Below are 25,163 nucleotides of genomic sequence, written 5' to 3' on the forward strand. Positions count from 1 at the left end.
CATAAATAGAGATAAACAAAGAGATCTAAATGAAATGCAAGAAATAAAAACAAAGGACATAAGTGACTCCCCTCTCAAAGATCATCCTCCTCGTGCGCCTCTGGGGGAATGACACCAGCATCCAGCTCTGGGGCATCGGCATAGTGGAACTGAAATGGTGGCGGGAAAGCTGGCATAGGTGGTGGCATAAGGGCTGGGTCAATACCACTGTGGCTCAGGGATAGACGCAGCATGGCATCAGTAGCAGTCTGATACGTCTGACTCACAGCCTGCCACTGTAACTGATGGTCCGCAAAGGCGGTAAATTTGTCCATCCGGTCCTGAAGAAGGCGACGTCGAGGTTGCAGGGCCGGTGGTGGTAAGTTCTTTATGACTTATATTTTAGCTTTGTCCACCTCAATCCCTTGTTCTGAAACCTTGTGCCCTAAGACAATTCCCTCTTGTACCATAAAATGACATTTTTCCCAATTCAGCACTAAATTTGTCTCTTCGCATCTCATCAACACCACCTTCAAATTCTGCAAACAGTTATCAAAAGACGAGCCAAAAATCGAGAAGTCATCCATAAAGATTTCAAGAAAAGTTTCGATCATATCATGGAATATAGCAGTCATGCAGCGCTGAAATGTAGCTGGGGCATTACACAAACCAAAGGGCATCCGTCTAAAAGCAAAAGTGCCATAAGGACAAGTGAAAGTGGTTTTCTCTTGGTCCTCAGGCGCAATCATAATTTGGTTATACCCTGAATACCCATCCAAAAAACAATAAAACTCATGACCCGCTAATCTCTCAAGCATTTGATCGATGAAGGGCAGTGGAAAGTGATCTGTACGGGTGGCATCATTTAATTTCCTATAATCAATGCACACACGCCATCCCGTAACTGTCCTAGTGGGTATTAATTCATTTTTTTCATTTGTGATCACAGTGATCCCACCTTTTTTCGGCATACACTGAACATGACTTACCCATGCACTATCAGATATAGGATAGATAATACCTGCATCAATGAGTTTGATAGTTTATGCTTTTACTACCTCTTACATCTTTGGATTCAATCTTCTCTGAGGTTGCACAAGAGGTGAGTATTTGTCTTCCATCAAGATCTTGTGCATGCAAACTGATGGGTTGATCCCTTTGATGTCCGCCACCTTCCACGCAAAAGCACTCTTGTGCGTCTTCAAAACGCAAACAGTTTGTCCTCCATTCCTTCTGTCAAAGCCGCAGAAATAATGACAGGTAAAGTGTTATTCTCACCTAGGTATACGTACTTTAGGTGTGGAGGCAATGGTTTGAGCTCAAGCGTCGGTGGCTTCTCCAGGCTTGACTTCTGAGGGATCAAGTCTCTTCGATCTCCCAAGTCTTCTAATCTCATCCTTATTGGCCTCTTCCATGGTTGGTTGCATTGAGGTATGCCACTATTTCGGCTTTCTCTTCGTCCAATTCATCTTCTCTCAGTTCAGTAGTGAGAGTGGCTTCTAAAGGATCTCTAATAGCACCCTGCATATAGTTAGACACAAGAGCATCAAAAGCATCAATTCTATAACAACTCTCAGAGTGCAATGTGTGCTTGAGTGCATTTAAAACATCAAATGTAATCTCTTCCTCCCCCACTCTCAATCTCAACTTCCCATCTTGAACATCAATCAGGGCCTTGTCAGTTGCAAGGAACAGTCTCCCCAAAATCAAAGGCATCTCCATATCCTCCTCCATGTCGAGCACCACGAAATCTGCAGGAAAAATAAATTTGTATACTTTCACTAGCACATCCTCAATCACTCCTCGTGGATACTTGACAGATCTATCAGCTAGTTGTAAAGACATTCTGGTTGGCTTAGGCTCTCCTAATCTGAGTTTCCTGAATACAGATAAAGGCATAAGATTAATACTTGCACCAAGATCACACAAAGTTTTGTGAAAGACAACATCCCCAATCATGCAAGGAATAGAAAAACTCCCTGGGTCTTTTAGTTTCGGTGGGATTTTGTTTTGCACCAAAGCAGAGCAATTTTCAGTTAAGTTCACCGTCATGTGATCCTCCAACTTCCTCTGATTAGCTAAGATGTCTTTCAAAAATTTAGCATAACTGGGCATTTGCATCAAAGCATCGGCAAAAGGAATATTGATATGCAATTTTTTGAATACCTCAAGAAACTTACCGAATTGTGCATCAAGTTTTGCCTTTTTTAATGCTGCAGGAAAAGGTGGAGGGATAACAATTTTAGATTGTGTAGTGGGTGGTGGTATTGAGTTGGAAGACTTACCTTTTGATGACTCAGTCTGTTCATCCTGTGCTTGAGTTTTTTCTGTTCCTCTAGCCTCTAAGATCTTTCCATTCTTCAACTCGATGGCCTTCACTTGCTCTTTTGGATTGGTCTCTGTGTTACTTGGCAAGGTGCCCGGCTCTCTATTCACTATCATCTTCGCTAACTGCCCAATCTGATTCTCTAGCCCCTTTATCGATGCATCCTGATTCTGTAGTCTAGTCTCGGTGGCTGAAATGAACTTAGACATCATCTGCTCCAAATTGGACTTTTCTTCTCTAGGAGGGTCAGATCTGTACATCGGTTGTTTTCCATACGGTTGTCCTCTCTGTGGTCGATTCTGGCTGTTTTGGCGACCCCATGAGAAATTGGGATGTTGCCTCCATCCAGGATTGTATGTGTGTTAGAGTAGGTGCCCGTCGAGCCAAGTGTTGGCCGAGTGTTCACAATGAAACTCTATCTATAAGAAATCTTTATTTTAATAATATTTGAAATTATTGTTTTGGCACATCTTTATCTGTATACCCATGCTAGTTGCATAGATAAAGCCCTTGAATATACAAATAGTAGAAAGAATATGAGATGCTCATATGATGAGTATCATGAAACTCATATTTGGAATACTGTATATTCTAAACAATTCCTAGTCGATTCAGCCGCCGCTAAGAAGGATATAGGCCGCTCGAGTTCGAGACTAGTATCTGCGATGTGAGTACCATGTTTCATTGGTAGGGGACATTGTGATGTCCGAGCATGCAGATAGGTGCTCCTGGTAGAGTGCACTGAACAACCCTCCATAAAGGACTTTCCAAGTGGTTCTCACTTATCGAGTGGAAACGTTCTAGTTTATGGTTGTACACCATTAGTCCTCTCTATGTGCTAGAATTACACTTTGACTTGTTTACCGACTCTCATGGGGTCATCAGGTGGCAAGGTTGGGTGTTCTGTCGAAACATATAGGAGTCGATGCATTGTAGTCGGGGATTCACCGCTTACCTTCGGGTATGGATATCCTATGTGTTCTCATGTGTATGTAGGTTGAAATCTCTGATCAGAGTATGGTCGTAATTATGAAAGGGGTTTCATAGATTACACCATCGATGCAACTACGACATGACATATAGTATCGATTCATTGACAACTCTCGATAAACCAATGGTTGTCGAATCGGTCTGGATATATGAGTTGAAGGGACCGTACTGTACGCTAACCATAATTGAATGGTTCTTGCAGGCACTATCATTTGATACCTAGGGAATCGTGTAAGCGATGCTGCTAGGCGTTTAACATGATTGGTTGGGTACTATCAGACTTGAGTTCTGACATTCTTGTTATCAAGGAGTTGATAAGTAAGAATGGAACAATTGGGGTATGCTCGTATAAGGACATGTTTAGTTCGAATCACATGGAGATGTGAACCCACGGCTAGTTGTATCAATGGGTGCATGATGAACGCTACCCGTGCTCAGGGCTCGGCTCATATTATTGGGGGGCCCTGGGTGCCGGAAAGCTGTGAAATCCATTGACATGGTGATGTGAACTACGTGAACTCCCATGATTTCGGCTCATATTATTGGGGGAACTCATGGCGACCGTCCATTAAGGTTCAACATCGATGGGTAAGGCTTGACACGTGAAGATGAACGACGTCATATTATTTGGTCCTAATCAAACGTGAGACAAAAGTTTACGTAGAGGGTTGCATTGTGATGCAATTGAAAACTACCTTTTAGGAATTGTGATTGGCTGATATTATTCGGGATCATGATTCGCTAATTGGACCTTGCGTACCTACTGAGGAAAGGAGTTTCCCGTTTTCAATAGAGGGTAGTGAAAGATGTCAAAACAGTGGGAGTAAACATTTATAAAGTAAAAGTCCATACTTTATATCTTACTAAATATTTTAAAATAGTCATTAACATTTATCTGTTATACTTTTCAGTACAATTTTTGACAATGTCTTCGATTCGCAATCCGCTATCTACAATACTCGACAAACACGTATTAACCGGACCTAATTACCTCACTTGGCTAAGAAACCTAAAAATTGTCTTGAATTCGGAAATGATAGCATATACACTGACTGAGTCGCCCCCTGTTGAGGCTCCGACTGACTGCACTCCTGAGGAATTGCAGACTTACAAGGAATGGTGTGACCATGACTTGAAAGCCAGGTGTTATATGCAGGCTTCTATGAATGATGAGCTGCCGAGGTGTTTTGAGGATGCAAAGAGTGCTGCTGACATTCATTTGCATCTCAAGGAGCTGTTTGGTGAGCAAACACGGGCTCTTAGGCATTCTACCGTCAAGGAGCTGATCACTTTGTGCATGCGAGATGGGGCCTCGGTCCATGAGCATGGCCTGAAGTTGATTGGGCTCGTGGACAAGCTCGTTGGCATGGATCTGATGTTGCCTTCGGAGTTGACCACCGACGTGTTGCTGTTATCGCTGCCTAGCTCATTTGATCCTTTTGTGGTGAACTTCAACATGAACAAGATGGAACCGACCCTTGAGGAGTTGGTGAACATGCTTGTGAGCTTTGAGTCCACTATCAAGAAAGAGAAGCTGGTTCTTTATGTGTGTTCTTCATCTGGTACGAAGATTGATCCACATGGGAAGGGAAAGAAACGTTCTTTTCAGCGTCCCAAGAAGAACGTGCCCTTGAAGAGGCAATCTCCGAGTCCCGTTGTGGCAGCCATACCAGTGAAGGCTGACAAGACTATTGATATTTGTCATCACTGCAAGAAGCCTGGACATTGGAGGAATAATTGCAGGGAATATCTTGCCCAGAAGAGTTCTGAAAACGGTATGTTCTATATTGAAGTAAACATTTCAATTAACTCTACTTCTTGGGTATTATACCGGTTGTGGCTCACATATCTGTAATGAGTTACAGGTGATGGGAAGAAGTAGGAAGCTTAGGGAAGGTGTGACCTTCTTGAGGATGGGCAATGGAGCAAGAGTTGCTGTCAAGGACTGTTGAAGATGTTTACTTATTGTAGAACAATAGTTTTAAGTTAATTTTATGAGATGTTTTGTTTGTACCTGAATTGGTGAAAAACATTGTTTCCATTTCTATGCTAGATAAAGATGGATATTCTTGTTTATTTAGCAAAGGTGTTTGCAACATTTACAAGAATGAATGTTTAATTGGTACTGGAGAACTTGAAAACGATCTCTATAACTTTTAATTGAAAGATATTCCACTAAATGTCCATTCAAAGGCCGACACCATATGAGATATGGATGGGTAAGCCTCCCAAATATTCTTATCTTAGAATATGGGGGTGCCCTGCTTATGTGAAGCAGGTAGTGGGAGATAAATTGGATAGTCGATCCATTTTATGTTACTTTGTGGGATATCCAAAGAATTCTGTTGGATAGTACTTCTATCATCCCCAAGAAACAAAGGTGTTTGTTTCTAGGAATGCAACCTTTTTGGAAAGGGAATTTCTATTGGATAGAAAAGGGGAGATGATAGAACTCGAAGAGGTTCGAGAGACACCCACAATTATAGAACCTACAGCCGAAGAGCCAAGAGAGGAGATACAAGCTCCTAGAAGATCCAAGAGAGTCTCGAGACCACCTATGAGGTATGGTCTGCTTCTTGAAGAGGGCCATGATGAGCCTAACCATGGATGTGATCCAAGGACCTACAAGGAAGCGTTATCTGATGCCGATTCATCCAAGTGGCTTGAAGCAATGGAATCTGAGATGAATTCCATGCATTCGAACCAAGTGTGGAATCTCGTGGATCCACCTGAGGGAATTGTTCCCATAGGGTGTAAATGGATTTACAAAAGGAAACTTGGGGCGGATGGGAAGGTATTGACCTTCAAGGCGCGATTTGTGGCAAAAGGATATACTCAAAGACAAGGAGTTGACTTTGAGGAAACCTTTTCTCCAGTTGCAATATTCAAGTCTATAAGGATATTGCTAGCCATAACTGCTAGGTATGACTATGAGATATGGCAGATGGATGTCAAGACAGCCTTTCTTAATGGGGATATTAAGAAAGAGATTTACATGTCTCAACCTGAAGGGTTTACATCTGTCGGAAGTGAGCATATGGTATGCAAACTTCAGAGATCTATTTATGGTCTAAAACAGGCATCTAGGAGTTGGAACCTTAGATTCGACAGTACAATCAAAGAGTTTGGTTTTACTAAGAATCCTGAGGAACCCTGTGTGTATAAGAAGGTCAGTGGGAGTGCTGTGACATTCCTTGTGCTTTATGTTGATGACATTCTACTCATTGGGAATGATGTAGGAATGTTGCAATCAACTAAGATATGGTTAGCGAGTAAGTTCTCGATGCAGGACTTGGGTGAAGCATCTTTTGTATTGGGAATACAGATCTATAGAGATAGATCAAGAAGATTGCTTGGTATCACCCAGTCCACATACATTGATACCATCGTGAAGAGGTTCTCGATGGATGAGTCCAAGAGAGGACATCTACCAATGTGTCATGGCGTGTCCCTATCCAAGTCTATGTCTCCCAAGACTGATGCAGAGATAGCGGCGATGACAAGCATTCCTTATGCATCTGCGATTGGTAGCATCATGTATGGGATGATATCTACACGTCCTGACGTGGCTTTCGCACTAAGTGTAATGAGTAGATATCAATCGAACCCTGGTCTTCCACATTGGAAAGCTGTGAAAGACATTCTCAAGTATTTGAGAAGGACCAATAAGTTGTTCTTGGTCTATGGGGGTGGAGAACTGAAATTGGAAGGCTATACCGACTCTAGCTTCTAAAGCGATATCGATGACTCAAAGTCAAACTCTGGGTTCGTATTCATTCTCAATGGTGCTGCTGTCTCCTGGAATAGTTCCAAGCAAGACAGTACCGCGGATTCCACCACTGAGGCCGAATACATTGCTGCATCAGATGCAGAAAAAGGAGGCTGTTTGGATAAGGAATTTCGTCCAAGAGTTGGGCGTCATTCTTAATAGAGTTGCTCCTGTCCCGGTGTTGTATGACAACACGGGAGCTATAGCTCAAGCAAAGGAGCCAAAGTCTCATCAGAAATCCAAACACGTATTGAGAAAGTACCACATCCTCTGAGAGATTGTGGAAAGAAGAGAAGTGTCGATTGACAAAGTCGGCTCCGCAGATTATGTTGTTGATCCACTAGCTAAGCCTTTACCTATACCATTATTCGAGATGCATCGCGAATCAATGGGTTTGAAGCATTTGGGTAGTTGACTCTAGTGCAAGTGGGAGATTGTTAGAGTAGGTGCCCGTCGAGCCAAGTGTTGGCCGAGTGTTCACAATGAAACTCTATGTATAAGAAATCTTTATTTTAATAATATTTGAAATTATTGTTTTGGCACATCTTTATCTGTATACCCATGCTAGTTGCATAGATAAAGCCCTTGAATATACAAATAGTAGAAAGAATATGAGATGCTCATATGATGAGTATCATGAAACTCATGTTTGGAATACTGTATATTCTAAACAATTCCTAGTCGATTCAGCCGCCGCTAAGAAGGATATAGGCCGCTCGAGTTCGAGACTAGTATCTGCGATGTGAGTACCATGTTTCATTGGTAGGGGACATTGTGATGTCCGAGCATGCAGATAGGTGCTCCTGGTAGAGTGCACTGAACAACCCTCCATAAAGGACTTTCCAAGTGGTTCTCACTTATCGAGTGGAAACGTCCTAGTTTATGGTTGTACACCATTAGTCCTTATGACCCGGGACAACATTGAGACTCTATGCGCTAGAATTACACTTTGACTTGTTTACCGACTCTCATGGGGTCATCAGGTGGCAAGGTTGGGTGTTCTGTCGAAACATATAGGAGTCGATGCATTGTAGTCGGGGATTCACCGCTTACCTTCGGGTATGGATATCCTATGTGTTCTCATGTGTATGTAGGTTGAAATCTCTGATCAGAGTATGGTGGTAATTATGAAAGGGGTTTCATAGATTACACCATCGATGCAACTACAACATGACACATAGTATCGATTCATTGACAACTCTCGATAAACCAATGGTTGTCGAATCGGTCTGGATATATGAGTTGAAGGGACCGTACTGTACGCTAACCATAATTGAATGGTTCTTGCAGGCACTATCATTTGATACCTAGGCAATCATGTAAGCGATGCTGCTAGGCGTTTAACATGATTGGTTGGGTACTATCATACTTGAGCTCTGACATTCTTGTTATCAAGGAGTTGATAAGTAAGAATGGAGCAATTGGGGTATGCTCGTATAAGGACATGTTTAGTCCGAATCACATGGAGATGTGAACCCACGGCTAGTTGTATCAATGAACCATTGAGGGCCACACAAGTACTAGCTTTCTAGATCCCGTTGAGAAGTAAAATAGTTCAATGTGTTGAACAGCTTATAAAGGAGTTTATAAGCGTAAGGAAGAATAGAAGTATGACTTCAATGAGAGAGATGTAATTTTTAATTTATGAATGTGTTTCTAAATTAAAAGTTGTCCAAATAAATAATGTATTTGAAAATTGTGATTTTCATAAACATTATTATGGACTAAATTAAGTTAATTCAAGTGTTGAATTAATTTAACCCTAGTGGGCCTAGTAGAGTCCAAATAATTAAATTAATTCAAGTGTTGAATTAATTAAATCATATTGGGTCTTGTAGAGTCCAATAGTAAAATAATTATTCAACTAGTGACTTGAGTAAATTCAAGTAATGTTTAATTAGTCTAAAATTTGTATGAGATAATTAAATTAAGTCCATGGATTTTTAATTGTTAAAAATCAAATAAAAATGCATGCATGGGAGGTGAAGAGTTGAGAGACAACTTTTTGTTTAACCAATGCATGGCATGCAAAAGTTGGACACTACTTTTTCACATACCAAGACAAGTCTCCCTCCCCTTCAATCCATCATGCTCATTGCCGAAATTTTAGGAGGTTCCTCTCCCTCATTTTTTCTCTCCATTTTGTTCTTCAATTGTTGAAGAAAGAAAATACTTCTCAAAGAAAAATCCTCATATTTTTCTAGTGCAAAATATGAAGGGTTCTAGCTAGTTGGTGGTGGGCTTAATATTTGAGCAAGGTGGGCTCAAAGGGAAGCTTGAAGATTGTCTTGCCATTCAAGAGCTAAGCTGTTTACACCTTAGTTGGAGCCATCATCAATCTTTTAAGATTGATAGGTACATTTCTATAAACACCCTATGTATGACATTTTTGGTGTTTTGTATTTGCTACACATCTAGTATAAGGTGTTCGAATTTTTCATCTTGAAAAACAAATTTTGAAACTTCCGTTGCGCATTCGGGCACCTAAAATCGATCCCTTTCAAGTGGTATCAGAGCTATGGATACTATTTTGTGTAGCTTCCACATGATATTATATTGAGGTCAATTTCTAACCGCATGAGATGATTTGTTGCAACGATTCAAGGCCGGATTTGGGGCGGCTTTTGGGCAGCAAGTTGCTGCGCATTTCGGGCAGCTTGGGCTGCCCGAGGGACTGCCCGAAACGGGCAACAAGGGCAGCCCCGAACAGCCCTTGATTTTAATAAAAAAAAAAATTTTGATAAGAAACGCCTTCGCCATATCCTCCCATGTGGTGATCGAACCTACAGGCAAACAGTTTAACCATGCTTTAGCCTTATCACGTAAGGAAAAAGGAAATAAACGCAGTCTAACAGCATCATCAGAAACTCTATTAAATTTAAAAGTATCGCAAATTTCAAGAAAATCTGCGATGTGCGTGTTTGGGTCGTCTATTACAGATGCTCCAAACTGGACTGTATTTTGAATCATCTGAATTATAGCTGGTTTGATTTCGAAGTGGTTTGCCCGCACAATAGGCCTCGCAATGCTGGGGCGTGCTCTATCCAAAGAAGGTTGAGCATACTCCAGCATCGGTATGCGGCGTGGCATATCAACATGTCTAGCATCATGGTGTTCCTCCTCATGATCGTTCTCGTGCCTCTCCATCAGTTCTTTCAGTCTCTGCTGCTGTCTTCTCCTGCGGAACGTTCTTTCAATTTCAGGGTCAAACTGCTCAAGCTCCACGTCAAGTGACTTTGGCATGCACTGGACGATATATCTGTAACAGAATATGAAGTGTTAACTTAATAAAATGAAACAAGGCTAAAGAAAATAACTAAAAATAAAATTGTGAATTAACAGTCCCCGGCAACGACGCCAAAAACTTGATCGAGCAAAACTTGCACTGTGGAATCCTTAATAAAAAATATGATTTTTGTATGCTCAAAATTAATCGCAAGTGCACGATGTCAAGTAATAGTATAATGTACGTGAGTACGAGTATCGTTCCACAGGAGACTGTGTTTGACAATTATTATTTTCAGTTATTAAATCTTTAGCATGAAAATTGGTTGATTGATTATTACTACTATAATCAAATAAACATGCAAATAAAAAGATTCAATAATTAAATAATGAAATATGATATCTAAAATGGTTGATTAAAATTCAATGAAAAATGAATTTGTTGGGAATTTCGGTTCACATACCCCTCGTTAATTAATTAATTTGTTCGATAGTGACTGCATGTGTAAGAATTATGAATATTTTTACTATTATTATGGCTATTATTATTAACTATTATGAGTGCAAAAAATTGAAAAACATGCTTGCAAAATATTGACAAAACATGAGTGCAAAACATTGAAAATCAAATGTGCCAAACTTTTGACTAAAATAAATAAAATATATTAAAGTATGCATCAAATTGTGGAAATTGTTTCCAAATCTTGCCTATAAATAGATGTATTGAGTTTGAGGGAAATCACACCAAAACCTCTCCATTTAGAGCAAGCTTGAAGTTTGAAACCATCAACCTTTCTTGAAGTGAAATTTAGGAGCAAGAATTCTGTTATATTTCTGGAAATTCGTCCCATCACTCCCAACCTCAGAATCCGATCTCCACCGTTCATAATACACTTTCAAATGTTCTAAACATCATATCCAAATTTCAGCCTCATCCAACGGTTCAATTTCTTGTAAACGTATCTGCAAGAATACTGCTCGGAATTCAAGCGAATTTAGCAATCTTACGGATTTTCGGACGTTATCTTCCAGCTTGTTTCTTCCATAATTTAGGAGCACCTTTCAGTAAGCGGGCTTACGTTTTAAAGTATTTAAGTATGTTTTCGAAAATTCGATCGACATGATATATTCTTTCGATTTGATATATGAATATTTCGTTTTGATAAATTGTTAAGCATGTTTAAATCAATTTCAAGTGCATGTTCCTTTCGTTTCAAAATTATGTTGTCTTCGTTTCATGTTATATTCTAATATATGTTCTTAAACACCAATTTGGTGTATTCTAAGAATTATGTTTAAAGGCACATTTATGATTCAAGTTAGAAATGGTAAAAAAGGAAAATTTTCCTAAAACATGATAAGATATGACAAGTTTATGGCCCTGATGCGGTGGGTAAAAATAACCGATATATGGCCTCACCCATTAGAGGAATTACATATAGGGGACTGATCAGTAACATTATGGATAATAAGATGAAATAACAGTGTAATACGAATAATATATATGTCTATATGCATATGATAAGTTATGTTTGCTCATTGTTAATATCATGTCTTGACTTTTGTTATGAATTATTATTGTGACATGAAATTCATTTAATATTTACATAAATATATATAAGTTATGTCATGTCTATCATTTTGTCTAATTATTGTCCCGACGTTTGTTGAGATACGGCAAATTTCGAATTGTTAAGATCTATATATGGATATCCTTGTGTTATTATGATCGATCGGCCCCCACTTGCTGGGTATTTCACAAAATACTCACCCTTACACCTCTCACTCCCAGATAAGAATGAGAAACAAGTTGAAGAAGAAGAGCAAATTCATTTCTGGGGATGGTAACAGGGTTTCAGTTGATCAAGACATACTTTGGAATTTGGCTATCTTTTATTTTTACGTTGTTCGCTTCTGCACTCGTTTGTTAAGTTGATTACGTTGTAAAGACAATGTATGTTTTATGAAAAAGACTGGTTTGGTTGTACACTGTACTACGATGCTTGTTGAATTACGATTAAATAATTGTAAAACAACGCCGGATGTCAACTCACCCCGGTATCGGGACGTGACATTTAAGTGGTATAAGAGCCCTCCAGGTTCATAATTTGGCTGGGAAATTGCCATAGGAAATTTGACAAAGTTAGTTTTTGGCAAGACCCTAGCGACTTCCTACCAATGAACAATATTCACTATTCTTATCGTGACATCTGAAGATCGCAAAATTCTATTGTTGAAGCATCCAAAATCACGTTTTGCCGTTTTTGGTAATAATCGTGAATATCATAACTCCTTGTTCTAAGCCTGTCCATTTGTTTTATTTCAGGAAATGGCTCCCCGTACTCGTGCTGAAATACCCAAACGTATGTGTGAAATCGCCCTTAGCGACCACGAAATTGCGATGGCACATCTTAGAGCGCAACTTTATGAAGAACAACAAAAATATCACGATCAATTGTTAGCCAAAGACTTGGTATATGAAAACTTGAAGAAGGAAAAACAAGAACTAGAAGATATCAAAGACCATCTTCAGGCTGACGTGCAAAGGTTTGCTTATTATCTTAACTCAGAAGAAAAACAACACGAAATGACCAAGAACTAACTAGAGGCTTCCCAAACAATAGCCCTTGAAATGGATGGATTACGCGAACGAATGTTAGAGGAATCTCAAGCACTACAGTCTCAGATTCAACAAATGTTGCTAATGGAAAAACAACGCCGTCAGCAAGATAAGACAACCATTCAAGAACTGCAGAATTCGGTGCAGAATTTGACTCTGCAAAATGAACAATTACAGAATCATGTTCATCATCTTGAGGATGCCATCATTATGGCATTAGAGCAGGAAGTAGAACCGGAAGAAGAACAGATGGAAGACGAAGTACTAGGAGATGGCGAGATTTTAGATGATTGAGTATTTAGTGTCGTGAATATTTGTAATAAGGATTTATAATCCATTTCCTTTCTTTTGTACTTCTTATCATTGCACTTCTGAAAACTTTGATTTGTATTGCTTTTCCTTTTCATTGGAATCAATAAAAAGTTTATTTGATCTATTACTTGATTGATTTCATATTTGAGATAATCTTCAATATTTTGTACATAATTATTCAAACTCTTAGAAATTCTCATGCATGTAGGAAATGGCAGAGACACCCCATCGTAGCAACCGCAACCCGCGTTATGCCAATCGCAATAATGATTGCAACAACAATAACAACAAAGATACACCACCACCAGCAAGAGTTGGCCTTAGCAGAGAAGATTTAATGACCATAGCAACCATTGTGACAATAACCCTCCAAGGAATGAGCCATTTAAATACCAACACTAATCAGCCACCACCACCGAATGGAATCAAACACCATTATGAATCTCTTCAGAGGAATCGAGTCCCAACGTTTGACGGCAACCCTGACCCAGAAGTTGGTCAAGGCTGGCTCAAGAATATTGAGACACAGTTCCAATTGCTCGAAGTGCCAAATGAATTAAAAGTGACTGTGGTGACACCATTCCTAGAAGAAAAGACGGCCAAATGGTGGGAGACAATCTCAGCAAATATGACAGAAGTCGGACCAATCACGTGGCAAAGGTTTCGAGAAGCATTCTTGAAACAATACTATCCAGCAGAGTTGAGATTAAAATTGTTGAGTGAATTCGAGAATTTTACTCAAACCCCTGGATATGTCTGTTGTGGAGTACACTTCTAAATTCAACTCCCTTGGAACCTATGCTCCTGCCATCATGGCAGATGATATCCTGAAGATGCATCGTTTCAAACGTGGTCTGAACAGCCGTATCCAATCAGCTCTGGCAGTTTACCAACCCACGGGGTTTTGATGATTTAATTGGAGCAGCCATTAGAGCTGAGACTGATATCAAGCGCCGAGAAGATGAAAATAAAAATAAACGACCTCTCACTGGACAATCTTTTCAAGGTAAACAACCAGTTAAAAGGTCAAAACAATCGAGTGGACCATTCAAGGGAACTCCTTCCAATTCAACTACGACATTCTCAAGCATAAAATCATGTCCATTATGCAACTACCGACACATTGGAGAATGTCGAAGGAACACTGGTGCTTGCTTCAATTGTGGGAAGATGGGACACCGAATTGCTAATTGTCCTGAACCATTAAAGAAAATGACATGGTCAAACACTAATGCTAACCCCAACAAGACAAAGGAGAATAAGACCAATGCTCGTATGTTTGCCATAACTCAAGAAGAGGCAGATGATGCAAACGATGTCGTGGCAGGTACCATTATAATCAATAAAATTTCAGCTTATGTGTTGTTTGACTGTGGTGCCACTCATTCATTTATTTCTAAGAGATTCACTAAGAAGTTAGGGCTTATACCAGAGATACTTGTTGAACCTTTTAGAATTGCTACTCCCACCAGTAAAACAATTGAAACACATAAGATACATCGGAACTGCATAGTATATATCAATGAACACACATTCAACGCTGAATTGATTCAAGTCAACATGGTGGAGTTCGAAGTTATTCTGTGAATGGATTGGTTATCCAAGAGTCATGCAATAGTAGATTGTCAGCGTAAGATTATCAAACTTCGAACTCCAAGCCAAAAAGAAATCACATACCATGGCAAGGCTAAGAAACGTAAATCCCTCCTTTCTGCATCTCAAACCAAAAAAGCCATGAAGTCTGGAGAAATAGTCTACCTAGCAATGGTAAATGAAGTAAAAGAAGGAGTCGAGCTCAAGATAGAAGATATTCCAGTGGTACAAGAATTTTCGGATGTCTTTCCAGAAGAGTTACTTGGAATGGTCCCGGACCGTGAGATAGAATTCGAGATTAATTTGGTACCAGGTGCTACACCAATATCAAAGGCACCCTATCGAATGCCTCCAGCAGAACTCAATGAGCTAAAAGAACAACTCCAAGAGTTGTTAGACAAGAAACAAATCAGACCAAGTGTCTCTCCTTGGGGAGCTCCAGTCTTATTTGTAAAGAAAAAAGATGGAAGTATGAGATTGTGTATCGATTATAGAGAACTCAACAAGATCACAATCAAAAACAGATATCCTCTTCCAAGGATAGATGATCTTTTCGATCAACTCAAAGGAGCCACAGTATTTTCCAAGCTTGATTTAAGGACATGATATCATCAACTGAAGGTCAAACCAGAAGACGTTCCAAAGACAGCTTTCAGAACAGGATATGGCCATTATGAGTTTACGGTAATGTCATTTGGATTGCCAAATGCTCCAGCAGCTTTCATGGATCTCATGAACAGAGTATTCAAGCCATTTCTCGACAAATTTGTGGTGGTATTTATCGATGACATTCTCGTATATTCCCCAAGTGAAGTGGATCACAAAGAACATCTTCACCTGACTCTTCAGATGTTAAGAGAAAAATAGTTATACGCGAAATTCAAGAAATGCGAATTCTGGCTAAAAAGTGTGACTTTCTTAGGACATATCATTTCAAAAGAAGGAGTATCCGTGAACCCTAAAAAGGTGGAAGCAATCACTGGCTGGCCGAGACCTAAGACAGTAACTGAAATTCGAAGTTTTCTGGGATTGGCAGGTTACTATCGAAAATTTGTTGAAGGTTTCTCTTCAATAGCTACGCCTCTTACAAAACTCACAGAAAAGAACTCAAAATTCAACTGGAGTGAGGAGTGTGAAAAGAGCTTCCAAACGCTCAAGGAAAAGCTTGCATCTACACCAGTACTGGTTCTACCCACTGAGGACAAAAGCTTTACCATTTACAGTGACGCATCAAAAGAGGGTTTAGGATGCGTACTCATGCAAGAAGGAAGAGTAATCACATATGCATCAAGACAATTGAAGCCGTATGAGAAAAATTATCCTACTCACGACCTCGAACTAGCTGCGGTAGTTTTTGCCTTAAAAATTTGGATGCATTATCTTTACGGCGCCAAATGCGAGATCTTCACAGATCATCAAAGTCTCAAATATTTGTTTACACAGAAAGAATTGAACATGAGGCAGAGAAGATGGATTGAATTGTTAAAAGATTATGATTTAACAATAAGCTATCACCCGGGCAAGGCAAATAAGGTAGCTGATGCTTTAAGTAGGAAAAACATGGGTAAAGTGATCCTAGCTTCACTTTCTGCACAACCATGCCTTCAAGAAACAATCAAGTTAAGACAAAATCAAGATCCTACTTTGACAAAACTTAAAAAACAAGTCAAATAAAAGAAGTCACAAGATCTTCATATAGACGAGAAAGGAGTTTTGTGGATGAAAGGACGATTGTGTGTACCAAACATCGAGAATCTTCGACAGGAAGTAATGTCTGAAGCACATAAATCAAAATTTTTGGTCCACCCGGCAGTACAAAAATGTACAGAGATTTAAAGAAAAATTTTTAGTGGAGCGGAATGAAGAAGGATGTAGCAGAATACATCTCTAGATGCCAGGTGTGTCAACAAGTTAAAGCTGAACATCAACGGCCTGAAGGACTTCTTCAACCCTTGGAAATTCCAAAATGGAAATGAGAACATATTTCCATGGATTTTGTAGTAGGTTTACCAAATTTTAGACAAAGTCATAATGGAATATGGGTAATCGTAGATAGACTCACAAAATCTGCACATTTTCTACTTGTCCGCATGAATTATAATTTGGAAAAATTGGCTACCATATACATGGACAATATTGTGCGATTACATGGAGTTCCGACAAGCATTCTTTCTGATAGAGATCCAAGATTTGTATCTCGGTTCTGGAAAAGTTTTCAACAAGCTATGGGGACTAAGGTTACTCTCAGTACATCTTATCACCCTCAAATTGATGGCCAAACAGAGAGAACAATACAAACCCTTGAAGATATGCTACGAGCATGTGCTTTAGAATTCAGTGGTAATTGGAGTGAACATCTACCTTTAATTGAGTTCGCTTAAAATAACAGTTATCATAGCAGTATTGGAATGGCTCCATACGAAGCTCTGTACGGCCGAAAATGTCTATCACCTCTATACTGGGATGAGGTAGGAGAGAAATCCATAACTGGACCTGAACTTGTCCAAGAAACCGTGGACAAAGTAACAATCATTAAAGAAAGACTCAAAATTGCTCAAGATCGACAGTAAAGTTGGGCTGATCTAAAGAGGAGACCAGTGGAGTTCACAGTTGGAGAAAAAGCTTACGTAAAAGTTTCTCCCATGAAAGGAGTTGTTCGATTCAATAAAGCTGGGAAATTACATCCCCGATACATTGGAACTTTTGAAATTTTGGAAAGAATCGGAACACTGGCATACAGACTAGCATTGCCACCGGATATGTCAAGGATTCATAATGTGTTTCATGTTTCACAATTGAGGAAATTCATCCCGAACCCAAATCATGTTCTTGAAACTGGACCACTTCTGATAGAAGGAAATCTGAATGAAAAGCTAAGATATGAAGAAGTTCCAATTAGAATTTTGGACACAAAAGAACAAGTGCTAAGGCGACGCAACATTTCCTATGTCAAGATACAGTGGTCTAATCATACCGAAAGAGAAGCTACTTGGGAACTAAAAGAGAAAATGTTCAAGCAATATCCATGTCTTTTTGAAAATCTAGAAAACTCAAGTTTCAGGGACGAAACTTCCGATAAGGAGGAAGGAATGTAAGAATTATGAATATTATTACTATTATTATGGCTATTATTAACTATCATGAGTACAAAACATTGAAAAACATGATTGCAAAATATTGACAAAACATGAGTGCAAAACATTGACAAAACATGAGTGCAAAACATTGAAAATCAAATGTGCCAAACTTTTGACTAAAATAAATAAAATATATTAAAGTATGCATCAAATTGTGGAAATTGTTTCCAAATCTTGCCTATAAATAGATGTATTGAGTTTGAGGGAAATCACACCAAAACCTCTCAATTTAGAGCAAGCTTGAAGTTTGAAACCATCAACCTTTCTTGAAGTGAAATTTAGGAGCAAGAATTCTGTTATATTTCTGGAAATTCGTCCCATCACTCCCGACCTCAGAATCCGATCTCCACCGTTCATAATACACTTTCAAATGTTCTAAACATCATATCCAAATTTCAGCCTCATCCAACGGTTCAATTTCTTGGAAACGTATCTGAAAGAATACTGCTCGGAATTCAAGCGAATTTAGCAATCTTACGGATTTTCGGACGTTATCTTCCAGCTTGTTTCTTCCATAATTTAGGAGCACCTTTCAGTAAGCGGGCTTACGTTTTAAAGTATTTAAGTATGTTTTCGAAAATTCGATCGATATGATATATTCTTTCGATTTGATATATGAATATTTCGTTTTGATAAATTGTTAAGCATGTTTAAATCAATTTCAAGTGCATGTTCCTTTCGTTTCAAAATTATGTTGTCTTCGTTTCATGTTATATTCTAATATATGTTCTTAAACACCAATTTGGTGTATTCTAAGAATTATGTTTAAAGGCACATTTATGATTCAAGTTAGAAATGGTAAAAAAGGAAAATTTTCCTAAAACATGATAAGATATGACAAGTTTATGGCCCTGATGCGGTGGGTAAAAATAACCGATATATGGCCTCACCCATTAGAGGAATTACATATAGGGGACTGATCAGTAACACCATGGATAATAAGATGAAATAACAGTGTAATACGAATAATATATATGTCTATATGCATATGATAAGTTATGTTTGCTCATTGTTAGTATCATGTCTTGACTTTTGTTTTGAATTATTATTGTGACATGAAATTCATTTAATATTTACATAAATATATATAAGTTATGTCATGTCTATCATTTTGTCTAATTATTGTCCCGGCGTTTGTTAAGACACGGCAAATTTCGAATTGTTAAGATCTATATATGGATATCCTTGTGTTATTATGATCGATCGGCCCCCACTTGCTGAGTATTTCACAAAATACTCACCCTTACACCTCTCACTCCCAAATAAGAATGAAAAACAAGCTGAAGAAGAAGAGCAAATGCATTTCTTGGGATGGTAACAAGGTTTCAGTTGATCAAGACATACTTTGGAATTTGGCTATCTTTTATTTTTATGTTGTTCGCTTCTGCACTCGTTTGTTAAGTTGATTACGTTGCAAAGACAATGTATGTTTTATGAAAAAGACTGGTTTGGTTGTACACTGTACTACGATGCTTGTTGAATTACGATTGAATAATTGTAAAACGACGCCAGATGTCAACTCACCCCGGTATCGGGACGTGACAGTATGCTTCCGACAGGATTTTCTATTCAATTGAACACACTCTCTCGAGCTATGCCAAACTAATTATACTCAATGAAGTAATTAAATGTCTTTAATTATTTATCAAGAGCGAATTTCATGTCGATCTATGAAATCCTCTAGTTTTCGACCCTTAGGACTATAACTATCGGCGTGTATCCAATTTCATATATCTATGTAAATTGTAGATCCACGGATTATACTACTCGTTCCTATCACAAGTTATTCTCTCGAACTCACTCGCAATATAAAAATGTTGTTAAAGTTAGCTACGCTCTAACAACACGATAAAACAATAGTAAAATCAAGAATAAATCACAAATCGAAATATTGAATTAACTAAATTAGAGTTCGGGGTAGGATCCCCTTAAATCCCAACAAATGTTTAAAGTTTAGCTACTCGAATTCATAATAGACATAAACAATAATGTTTAAAAGATAAAAACTAAGTTAGAAATACTAGATTTTACGAAAATTGCGAAGAACGACGCCCGAAAATCTTCGAATCTTCACTCCAAGTGCCAAGTTCTCTCCAAAGCTTGTGGCGGCTCTCCAATAAAGTCTGAATAATCTCTGAAAAACGTACAAGGATCCCCACCATATTGCCCATATCCAGAACTAAGGAAATGAATCGTCCAAAATTTTTTCCAAAAATACAGGCGCGCCCGGGCGGACATAAGTTTCCGCCCGGGCGGATGGTCTTCGCAGATTCTGTATTTCAAGTTTTCTTTGATGCGCCCGGGCGAATATAAGTTTCCGCCCGGGCGGATCACTTTCGCAAAAAATGATTTTTTCCCAGCTCTGAAGCGCTCGGGCGGACATAAATGTGCGCCCGGGCGGAAGTCCTTCGCAAAAATTCTCTTTTTCTTCAGTTTTGTACGAATCTCCTGCATTTTCACCAACGAGATACATGAGTAACAATAAAACATAATTTATTCTAAAATGTGACAAAATGCATGCAATCTAAACGATAAATGCAACACAATGCGACATAACATGATATGAAAAACAAGTAAAATCCCCCTATATCAATGAACATTACGCAGAGTCAATTAGATCGCTCCCATTTTCATAAAAATCAACATCATCCAGAATGTTGTTTTCAATAATACCAAATGGTTCTCCTTTCCGTATAGCATAATCAATATCCATCCACCCTAATTGAAGAAGAATTCTTTCTTTCCATATTTGATAATTATCGCTCTTTAGTTCGGGAATGTCGCATTTCATATCAGAAAAACTCGCAGGTTGCATTACTGCACAAAATATCATATGCTTAAAATTTTGAGACAATATCATGTTTTACCAATGTAATTCATGTTTTTTTTTAAAAAAATCTATTGACATAAAATTTGCCTGTGGGCATAAATTTTAATTCAATAAGATTTTTCTGTAACTTTATGATAAAACTATTAAAATGTATTTTCCTTAACTCCTGTGGGTAAATTAAGAAAAATATAATTTGATATTTTAACCTAATTAGTTATATAATAAATATCCCTGTGGGTAAAATTTATTATGTTTATATAATTAATTAAATTGATATTCATTATGTGATCCAAATCCACTTAATGCATAATTTTCCATAATTAAAGATGCTGTGACTATTTCTCAATTATTTAAAATTACACGGTTCACTGGGCAAAATTTTGGCTTTACTTTAATACTTTATATAATAATTATTTAGTAACACAATCAAGATTTTCCAAGAGTGCTCCCAGAGAAGATAGGTAGTGCTAAGGCCCTTTAAATACCTAACTCCTAGTCAGAGCAGCATTCTTCAGGGAGACCAGTGGCTAGTCAAGGTAATTTAAACCGATCTATGAAGAACTCCCTCAGATCATGTTTTCTTACGTCAATTTATAATTATTATTCACTTTAATTATCGACATTTATGTGAATCTTTATAAGCCAAATTTTTCATTAAATAACTTTATATTCACATTTTTACTTAATATGAACAAATACGTTCTCCATCAGTTTTTCTCTTCAATCAGAGTAGTAGTAAAGTGATGATCACATTTACGTGAAAATGTGAACTTGTGGGGACCCGGACGCTAATCATATTCTTAATCATCATTAGGACAATTTAATCAATTATAATAAACATGGTCTAATTTTTTTTTTTTAAATTGCGGAACGTAATGGAATACATGCAAATATACATCTCAGTATATTAAAAGTACAAGTCCGGTACTATATATATACAATCATTCAACTAAGGTTTAACAACTAATTGTCAAGTATCCAAACCCTATCTATAATCCAAGTCCGTAGTCTCCACTCTAATCACGATCTATCTTCATCTCCTCGACCCTGAACCTGCCCCACCTGTTGTCATACACACATACAAACACGACAACAGCCGGATAACTCCGGTGAGAAATAAATCCCAGTATAAATCAACGAAACATGCAGTTATATCAACAATGTAAAAGCATGTAAAACATGTAACAAATATCAGTAACATGTAACAAAATTAGAAACATAATCAATATAAAATTGCCAATCAGACTCGTGACTCCACGTTTCAGACTAGACTCAATCCTAGTCTAGGGATCCCGGTTTCCAGACGTTGGCATTCCATATCGATCAACAATAATAGAAGAAACTCCAATTCTATCCACATCGATATGGTATCGATCACCAGTAATAGAAGAAACTCCAATTCTATCCACATCGATTGCCAATCGTCCGGTGACCTGTACATGATAGACTTTGGCACTTTCGCCAATTTACTATCTTGTGACATCGTTCAATGTGCCCGTGGCGATCCCACCACTATCAGGAACTTCTGTCACAAGATCACTCGACTAATACCTGCTTTCTATACTCAAGTATATCATACTATACTCGAGTCGATCTCCCGGTACCACATTGACTTATACCTTTCGTCTGTAGTCTTGGTCTGAAGCAATATTAGTTCTGAACTCAAGACTGTCTCTGTAAATCTGAAACGACATATCAAGAATCATAATATCAATATTTCATTCTCAATTCAACACTGAATCTGTTTAATCTGGATTTAAGTCAAATCTACGGCATAACGGCACAATCTCAGCATCCCCGTCAATACCAAATCGACAGACATCAATTACAAATCATAACTCATATGATACAATCTGTAATTCATTCACAATCCAAATCTGTCCGATTTCAAATCAATATAATCAGAAAATCATAACAATTCCATAATCAGTCTGTTTCTCAATCTGACTTTGATTCTACGATATCTAACATGTCAAGAACATCATATATGAATCATATTTGATTCTGACAATGTCATAATTTCAAGACATATCAAAACGTAACAAAACTTACGTCCAGTGGTAGCCTGCGTTGATAGAAACACAGTACTGAAGTCGGATTCTAATTCGGACGGACGGATTTCTCACAAAAAGGCGTAAGGATTTTTCACTACTTTTCTGAAGCTTTTCTCGATTCCTGTTTGTTCATCTGAAGGAATTCGAAAGTTTGATATACATATATATATATAGCATGCATGTACGGGGCAAGTGGCTTCATCTTTGCAAAACACGTCTCGCGCATATGCGCGAGACCATATGTCTCGGCGCGTCCTCTGCACAGCACCTCGCGCACATGCGCGCCCTTACTCGGCACATATGCGTGAGGACTTTGTTCATTTTATCCAACTCTCGGGTACCCTCGCGCATGTGCGCGGATACACGTCGCGCATGTGCGCGAGGTTCTCTGGACATCTCGTGCATGTGCGCGCTCCCCGTCGCGCATGTACGCCCACTTCTCTGGAGTTGACTTTAAACCCTCGCACAGCTCGCGCATATGCGCGCACACCCACCGCGCATATGCGCGAGACCCTCTGCCCGTTTCGCGCATGTGCGCGTCTCATGTCGCGCATGTGCGCGAAAGGCACTGTCCTCGCACTTACATCTTTTCATGCTGAATCAAATCGTGTCCCGATTAATCCTCTCATAATTATATCAAATTATAAATCAATAATTACAGATTACTAGGATTAAATTCTCGGGCATTACAGAACTCCTCATCAGTTTTTCTATTTTATCAGAGTAGTGATAAAATGATGATTATTTGTTGTGATAAAGTGATGATTATTTGTTCATTTGTGAACATCTGAAATATTTTATTATTATTTATTATTATTATTATTATTTTAAAAAATAATAATAATAAAAAACCGACAATGTTTTAATTGTGGATCCAGCATTAATTAATTGTGGGTCTCGTATTAATTAATTAATTTTTTTATTAAATAATAATAAAAAATCTACCGACACTTCCAAAAAAAACTTTCAATGCATTTTCTTTAATAAGTGGGTCTCAATAATTTCAGTAATACATTAATACATTATTGAACGCATTTCATTCATCTTCATGAAAGTTTTTCTGCAACTTCTCCTATCGAATATTTTACTCTCAAAAATTCTTATTTCATTTCCAAATTCAGAAATTTTAATTTTCAAGACTTCAATGAAGAATTCAAAGTAAAATCGAGAACAAAAGTTCTCAGGTAAGTTATTTTATCCGACCTTCAAGTTTTATTTTTCTTACGCAAATTACCAGAAGCAAATTTTTCCAAAACTTCATGATATCCTATTTTCAGAAAATAAATTTTCAAGGTAGAGGTATCAATGCTTTGATACCAAATGTTATAGATTTTCTCAAAAAATCATGTTTTCACGTATATATAAACATGATAAATAATATGCGGAAGCGAATCGAGCTTTACCTCCGGCCATTGAAAATTTGTAAATTCTCTGCTTTTCCTCCGATTGAAGCCTTTTAAACACTCCACTCTCTCTATAGATGGTGTATTATTCTGTATGAAATTGTGTGTTTAGGGACCTCAAACGCTTGTATATATAGGCGTCTCATACCATCAATGAGTTAATGCGGGAGCACGAGATTCAAAAGAAAAATTGTTTACGCATCTCAATTTTTCTAAAGTTGAGGATGCGTACGCAAAATTTGTCAAAAGGTGTGTGCAATAGCCGTCGCCATTGTTGACACACGTTTTAATTTTTCTTTTGAATTTTCATTCTATTATGTGTCATAATTTCTTACACAAAAAATCTTCTAAAAAACCTGGCATCACTTTGTTCACGCTATCGTGCAGTTTCTTCGGATCCTTCTTGTCCTCATCATGTTCTAGGCCATCCGGAATCGCCATGACCCTTATCCCCTTGTTCCAATCCTCTGACCCGGCCAATGCTGAAGCCTTGCACTCATGTGTTAAATCCGTCGTAAACAAAGTAACCATGATTCCAAATTTGGTGAGTTGGTGTGAGATTTTGATAAAGGGTGCAGCATGGCCCTGGAAAGGACAGTACACGACAAAAATGTGGCTTTCATTTTGGTGAATATTTTGGACTTTGGGATTCATCTATCTTCCTCTTGTCACCTTAACCTCTACAATATTGTTCTTAATCATGAAGAAACACCAAAGATTTGTTGCAGTTTAAGAGCAAGATCAGTCAAATTGTTCAGCTGGTTCACAGTCGAAATCACGCTCACTCCTAAAAAGTAGACCATTTCCAGGAGCGATTCGGCTTTGTTTTCCTCAAGTCGGTTTCAATGGCACCTTGCATGATATTACATTGCAAGATATAAACAAACTTTACAAGTTAGAATAACCATAAGGTTACCATACAGTT

The 25,163-nt window shown here is 38.2% G+C and overlaps 1 pseudogene; it reads right to left on the reverse strand.

Annotated features, from left to right (window-relative positions):
• Positions 1-24,892, reverse strand: part of LOC142538556 (UDP-glycosyltransferase 83A1-like) — a 38,216-nt pseudogene extending 13,324 nt beyond the window's left edge.
• Positions 24,893-25,163: the final 271 nt, after the last annotated feature.

This window comes from Primulina tabacum, chromosome 3, assembly GCF_025594145.1.
Source record: "Primulina tabacum isolate GXHZ01 chromosome 3, ASM2559414v2, whole genome shotgun sequence".
In the NCBI taxonomy this organism is placed as follows: Eukaryota; Viridiplantae; Streptophyta; class Magnoliopsida; order Lamiales; family Gesneriaceae; genus Primulina; species Primulina tabacum.